Genomic DNA, 7210 nt, shown 5'->3' on the forward strand with positions numbered 1-7210 from the left:
AAACCCTGTTGAAGAAGTATCTGTGATTGCAAGGTCCAAGGTTCCAGTGAAGATTACTGCTCCCAGAATACCTGTGAAGATTATCGCTGAGCCCAGAGTAGCTCCCCTGATCATTACTGCACCTGGCCCGATCCCGTATTCCTCAAGCAAAGCTATTCCGTGGAATTATGGAGGTGATGTTTATGTCCATGGCGTAAAGCAAGTTGGTGATCCTGCTAATCCTAATGACATTGTTGGGACTAGTAAAGTTACTCGAAGCGGAAGGATCTTCTCTCCAGAGATCTCACCTCCGGTTCCCGAAAATCGAGGAAAGGAACCAGTCAACCCTTCTCAGTCAGAGACACCGATCGAAGCTACTACTGAAGACGTTGCCAAACGAGAAATGGAAGAAGTGCTGAAAATCATCCGCAAGAGTGATTTTGATGTGGTAGAACAGTTGGGGCATACCCCGTCTAAAATCTCGATGTTGTCCTTGTTGTTATCCTCTGAATCTCATGCCCATGCCTTGATAAGATTCTTGAAGACTGCTCATGTACCTCAAGAGACCTCCGTCGATCAGTTCGAAAACTATGTTGCTAACCTGACTGTTGACGACGGCCTAGGTTTTTCCAATGCTGACCTGACACCAGCAGGAAAGAACCACAATAAGGCCCTGCATATTTCTATTGAGTGTAAGGGAATCACTTTGGCTCATGTGTTGATCGATAATGGCTCTTCCTTGAATGTGCTACCGAAAGTCGTGCTCGATAAACTTGACTGTAAAGGCATTGAATTGAAGCCTAGTGACATTGTGGTGCGTGCTTACGATGGTGCAAAGAGTGTTGTCCACGGTGAAGTTGTTCTCCCTATCAAGATAGGACCTCAAGTCTTCAACACTACCTTTCATGTAATGAACATTCGCCCCGCCTATTCCTGCTTGCTGGGACGCCCCTGGATTCATGGGGCAGGTGCTGTAGCTTCGTCTCTCCATCAAAAGCTGAGATATCCAATAGAGGGAAAGATTGTCACTGTGTGTGGGGAAGAAGAATACATTGTCAGTAGTGTGCATACCTTCAGATACGTCGAGATGGATGGTGAATTCATTGAGACTCCTTGTCAGTCATTTGAAGTGGTTCCTCCGCCCAATCCTGTCCTTAAGCCGACTCCCCTTGTGCCTGAGGTTATTCGAGCTTCTCCTGCCATGGTTTCCCTGAAGGACGCTCAAGCTGTGGTTGAAGATGGTGGCTGTACTGGCTGGGGTCAACTGATCAACATACCCTACAAGTCTGATAAATCTGGTCTGGGATTTAGCTCTGAAAAGATAGTCAAAGATCAAATCAATGCTGTAGAGGATGCTGACAGTGATTGCGACCTGGATAGCTGGATCTACCCAACAATTGGCGACGGACTCAATAATTGGAGGGCTGAAGACACTATCCCGATCTCCTTTAGTCAGGAGTAATTGTTATTATCCATTTAGTATTGCAAATTTTAATTTTTCAATTGAACTTCTTAAAGCATTGTGTCTACGCCCGGGGCACAATAGCTAATTTGTTAAGGGTTTTGTCATTTCATAAGCATATTCATATTCAATAAATCAATGGACTTTTTTCGCATTCAAATATTGCGCTCTTTATTTTTCCTGTCGTCTTTCAAACAAGCTATGCATTCTTACACACACTCACAAATCGCAGATCCGTATCCACTCTGGATCCTATTGACAATAATTCCGCTACTGTTCATTATGACTTTGAAAATCCGATCCACCAAGCCGAAGATGGAAGTGAGGAAGATTGTGAAGTCCCTGGAGAGCTTGCCAGACTATTACTGCAAGAGGAAAGGACTATACAGCCGCATGAAGAGTCCCTCGAAATCGTAAACCTGGGTACTGAGGTAGACAGAAAAGAAGTCAAAATAGGAGCAGATTTGGAAAGCAGCGTGAAAGTAAGGTTGATCCAGATGTTGCACGACTATGTAGAGGTTTTTGCCTGGTCGTATGAAGACATGCCCGGGTTGGATACTGATATAGTGGTGCATCGGCTGCCCATGAAGGAAGACTGTCGTCCCGTTAAGCAAAAGGTTCGCCGCATGCGTCCTGAAATGTCTGAGAAAATCAAAGCCGAGGTTATGAAACAATTCAATGCCGGTTTCCTAGCCGTTACTTCTTATCCTCAATGGGTTGCTAATGTGGTGCCAGTGCCAAAGAAGGATGGTAAGGTGCGAATGTGCGTAGATTACAGAGATTTGAATAAAGCGAGTCCCAAAGATGACTTTCCACTCCCGCACATTGATGTTCTGGTAGATAACACCGCTCAACACAAAGTATTCTCATTCATGGATGGATTCTCGGGTTATAATCAGATTAAGATGGCACCTGAGGACATGGAGAAAACTACGTTTGTGACGCAATGGGGCACTTTCTGTTACAAAGTAATGCCATTCGGTCTAAAGAACACCGGGGCAACGTACCAGCGTGCTATGGTGGTTTTGTTCCATGACATGATTCATCATGAGATAGAAGTATATGTGGATGACATGATAGCCAGATCTCATGCTGAAGAGGAACATCTCGATCATTTATACAAACTGTTCGAGAGGTTGAAGAAGTACAAGTTGAGATTGAATCCGAACAAATGCACCTTTGGGGTAAGATCCGGTAAACTCTTGGGCTTTATTGTCAGTGGTAAAGGAATTGAGGTTGACCCGGCTAAAGTGAAGGCTATTCAAGAAATGCCAGTTCCCCGTACGGAGAAAGAGGTCAGAGGTTTCTTGGGACGCTTGAACTACATTGCCCGATTTATCTCCCACTTGACCGCCACCTGCAAACCCATCTTCAAATTATTGAGGAAGAATCAAGAGATGATATGGAATGACGAATGCCAAGAAGCTTTTGACAAAATCAAGAAATATCTCCAGGAACCTCCAATTCTGATACCACCAGTTGAAGGAAGACCTCTAATCATGTATTTGACCGTGTTAGAAGGTTCAATGGGGTGCGTGTTGGGGCAACATGACGAGTCTGGTCGAAAAGAGCATGCCATATACTACCTGAGCAAAAAGTTTACCGACTGTGAAACAAGATACTCACTGCTCGAGAGAACTTGCTGTGCTTTGGCCTGGGCTGCTCGCCGACTAAGACAGTATATGTTGAATCATACCACTTTGTTGATTTCTAGGATGGATCCCATCAAATACATGTTCGAGAAGCCTGCCCTCTCCGGAAGAATAGCGAGATGGCAGATGATCTTAACGGAGTACGATATCCAGTATACTACCCAGAAAGCAATCAAAGGAAGCGTGCTCGCTGACCATTTGGCTTATCAAGCGGTGGACGATTATCAATCTATGAATTTTGAGTTCCCAGATGAGGATGTCATGCTTGTTACTGATGAGGCAAAACCTAAACCGGATGAAGGACCCGAACTGGGATCCCGATGGACTATGGTCTTTGATGGATCTTCTAATGCATTGGTGTAACACCTCAAAATTTGCCCTCCTCTCTTGGGACTAGCATTTAACATATTTGCATTTCATTTTAGGACATTAGGCATTTCATGTTGCATATCATGTGGTTACATTATGCAAGCCATCTTCCCAAGTCTTGATCAGAAGAGGAGGAAGTCAAGTGCAAGCTAGGGTTTTACTGATTGATCATTGGCCATCTGAGGATTGGGCTGTGAATTAGGGTTGCATGATTCCCAAGGGTATTGGTCTTCATGTTGATTGAAGTGGTACATCATCATCATCAGGGTTGGATGTCATCAAGTGGTTGAAGAAGATTCCTTGAGATTAGGGTTTTGACCACTGGTCAACCCTAATCAGCTGCATTGGGCCAATCAGGGCTGGATCAGGAGATGAGGTTTCTGATGGTTATGAGGTTCATTCCATGGTTTTATTGAGATTATTGAGGCTAGGGTTCTATCCTTGAGCCATTTCATCAAGAGTTTGAGGCTCAACTTGATCAGTGCGTAGCCAAATTCATCTATCAATCAGAAAAGTCAACTGTGGTCAACTGTACATGATCTGATGGATTTGGAGGTGGAAATGAGTTGGATACATTTCATTCATGTTGGAACAAGTGTTGAATGACATCTCAAAGCTTAAAACTGAAGAAAATCAAGTCAGGACAAAAACTGCCAAAAATGGCAAGTGACTTGTAATTGAAGTTTCCAAAAATGGAAAGTTTTGGACTTCAAAGCCACGTGTCCAAGGAAGCTTCAAATGAAAATTTGTCCAACATGAAAGTTGTAGATCTTGCTCTCACCTTTCCAAAAAGTCCAAGAACATGAATTTCTCATTTGTGGTTGGCAAGTTATGGATTGATCTAAGCACAAAAAAGTCGAATTTCAAAGTGGCATAACTCTTGATTCACAAGGCCAATTCATGTGGTTCTTTTTTTGAGCAAACTCCATTTGACATGTACTATCATAATCCATCATTACATTTCATGAAAACTCATCACATAAAAAGTCCATTTTTCAAGTGATTTAATTTTAAAAAGTGGAGGGAAAAAGTGATTTTGAGAAATATTCATGGTTTACACATAATTTCACTTGCATTGGCTTACAAACATCATTTGAAACTTGCTTCAAAACATATTTTTTGAGTAAATTTGAAGGAAAATTCATGCACTATTCACCATGCATTTTCATGCATAGGGTGAAAACTCAATTTGCCAAAACACTCCCTAATTCATTCATTTCATTAACATTTGGCTTAAGTGTGATTAGAGAGTGATTAGTAGAGCATATATATACTCTAATCATAACAGAATTGGGGAGGTTAATCATTTTTTCACCATTTTTGGATCTTGAAACTTTTTCCCTCCAAATTTTCTCTCAATCAAAACTTGAAAATTCTCCACATAGCATAGCATTTTTCTTCCATATTCTGGTTTATTGAGTGTAGTGGATGCAGAATCAAGCATTGGATCATCAAATTCGAGCAAAATTTGTGTACATTTCAAGCAAACTCATGAAGATGGAAGTGGAAAATTAATCAAGATCTAGTTCGTTTCAAGCTTCAATTCACACATAAAGCTTCAAGTTATCATCTCAGGAGCTGATTTGGATCATTTAAAGCCTTGGATCGTGCACATTTAGGGACTGCTCTTCAAGAGGTTCAGTTTTCGAATCTCTCAATTCTTAATTCCATTAACATGTTTAGATAGAGTTTTTCATGCTGATTAATCTGATATAAAATTCGTGTGAAATGGATAAAAAATGAATGAGTTATGCTTGCTTAAAGTTTGACATGTCAAAATGTTTTTGCTCGGATCTCTTAATCCATGGATTGTTAGGTTTAGATATTGATTGATCTGTAATCTACATTGAAAGAGCTTTCTGTTGATGTATGCATCTCAAAATTCTGGAAAATTTTCTGAACACAGCTCCGCCGTCTTCGCGAAGAAGATGGTGGAAACCACCGCTGGCCATACGCGTATCACTATGCGCCATACGCGTATCACTGTGCGTCATACGCGTATCACTATGCGCCATACGCGTATCACTGAGCCACCACTGGCCATACGCGTATCACTGTGCGCCATACGCGTATCACCTGCAGCATGTTTTCAAACTTAAAATCCATTTTATTTTTCCCTACAATTTCCATATGCATTGTTTTCCAAACTTCAAAAATTCATAAGTTCTTCATTTTTTGTCCAAATTTGATGAGACTTTTTGCATTATTCTCCTTGTGATGTGTAGTTTTTTATGGTGATTTTTAATATTTTTTTTCACGTGTAGAAAAATAAATTGCCTAGGGTTTTCTCATGTATGTCCATTTTTGATACATTTTGGTAATTGATCCATGAAATGCTCATATCATAAAATAAATTTGTGCCAATTTTTTGTGATGATTCCTGACTGGTTGATGGTCATTTATATGTAAATTTTGTGGATTTTTGATACCTGGCCTTTGAGTTATGATTTTTGGAACATAGGTGTGACAATTTGTGTCACACCTCTTGATGTCAACTTGTGGAATTTAATTGATTGGCCTATACATGTTAGAATTGAATGAAATTTTGCATGGTGTTTGGATGACATGTTAGGATGCTTGTTGAATTTTTGTGGAATTTTATGTTGTATTTTCTAATTGATCATGATTTTTCATTTCTGGTGATTGAATGTGCAAGTTCATATGACCTAGGGTGGTAGAATGATTGGGAAATCCTCATATTGTATTGTATGGCCATGAAATTTGATATGCATGAACTAGACACATTGTGTGACCTCCCTGTTTTGGTCTCATCCATTTCTTTGTTGTTTTCAATGAGATATGAATTTTTGAAGTGGATGTATGCATTGATGGTGTGAATTGGAGCATGAAATTGTGTCTGTTTTTGTTGATTTTCATTGACATGGTTCCATCTGCCCAATTGAGCTCAAATTTGACATGGTAGACCTTGATTGACCCCTGTTTAGGTGTATTTAATTTGAGATTTTTTTGATGTGTTTTGGCATGGCTTTGAATGCAATACTTCTGTTTGTATATTTGGTGCTTCATTTGAACCAATATGGATTGTTTTGTGCATGAATTGAACTTGATGGATGATATAAACATGAGACCAATGATGTTTGCTTGTGTTTGATGATAATTTGATGTTGGATGGTGGATACCTTGCTGTTTTAAGTTTTTTCTTGCTTTTGGACCCTAGGCTTGGCCTAGTGGTCTAGTTGCTAATATTTGCTTGATTTTTCAGGATCAAAAAAGCAATGTACATGGAGAATGATACAAGTTGATTTTAATTGATGTTGTGGATGTTTGTACACTAACATAACATTGTTTTGTAGGTGTTGGAGTTTGGGTTTAAGCCTTGAGCTTGCCTTGTGTTGTGTATAGTTTGACTGTTTAACTGTTTGCTGTACAATTTGTCTGATTGAATACTGACTGAGTTTGATTGTTTCCAGGTACTTTAGTTGCTCAGTTCCTTGTGAACCATTGCTTTGCTTTGCTTAAGCAACTTGCATTTGAGGTATAACCTTCTTACTTCATGTAGTCTGGAGACCCGGCTGTTACCGGGCCGGGCAAATTGTCTGAAGTCCTCCTTAAGAGGCAATGCTTGTGTATGTTTATTTTCAAGCCCAAGCAGGAAAAGTCCTTCAAGTAAGGCAATTGGTGGAAGGTAGGGGCAAGCAACCTGTCCCCCACTATTCAGTGAGTCTTCTCCTTGCTCCCATTACATGGTTGTAGCATTGAGATCAGAAGCCCAAGATCTGTTGTGTCA

The sequence above is a fragment of the Lathyrus oleraceus genome, chromosome 1, assembly GCF_024323335.1.
Source record: "Lathyrus oleraceus cultivar Zhongwan6 chromosome 1, CAAS_Psat_ZW6_1.0, whole genome shotgun sequence".
Lineage (NCBI taxonomy): Eukaryota > Viridiplantae > Streptophyta > Magnoliopsida > Fabales > Fabaceae > Lathyrus > Lathyrus oleraceus.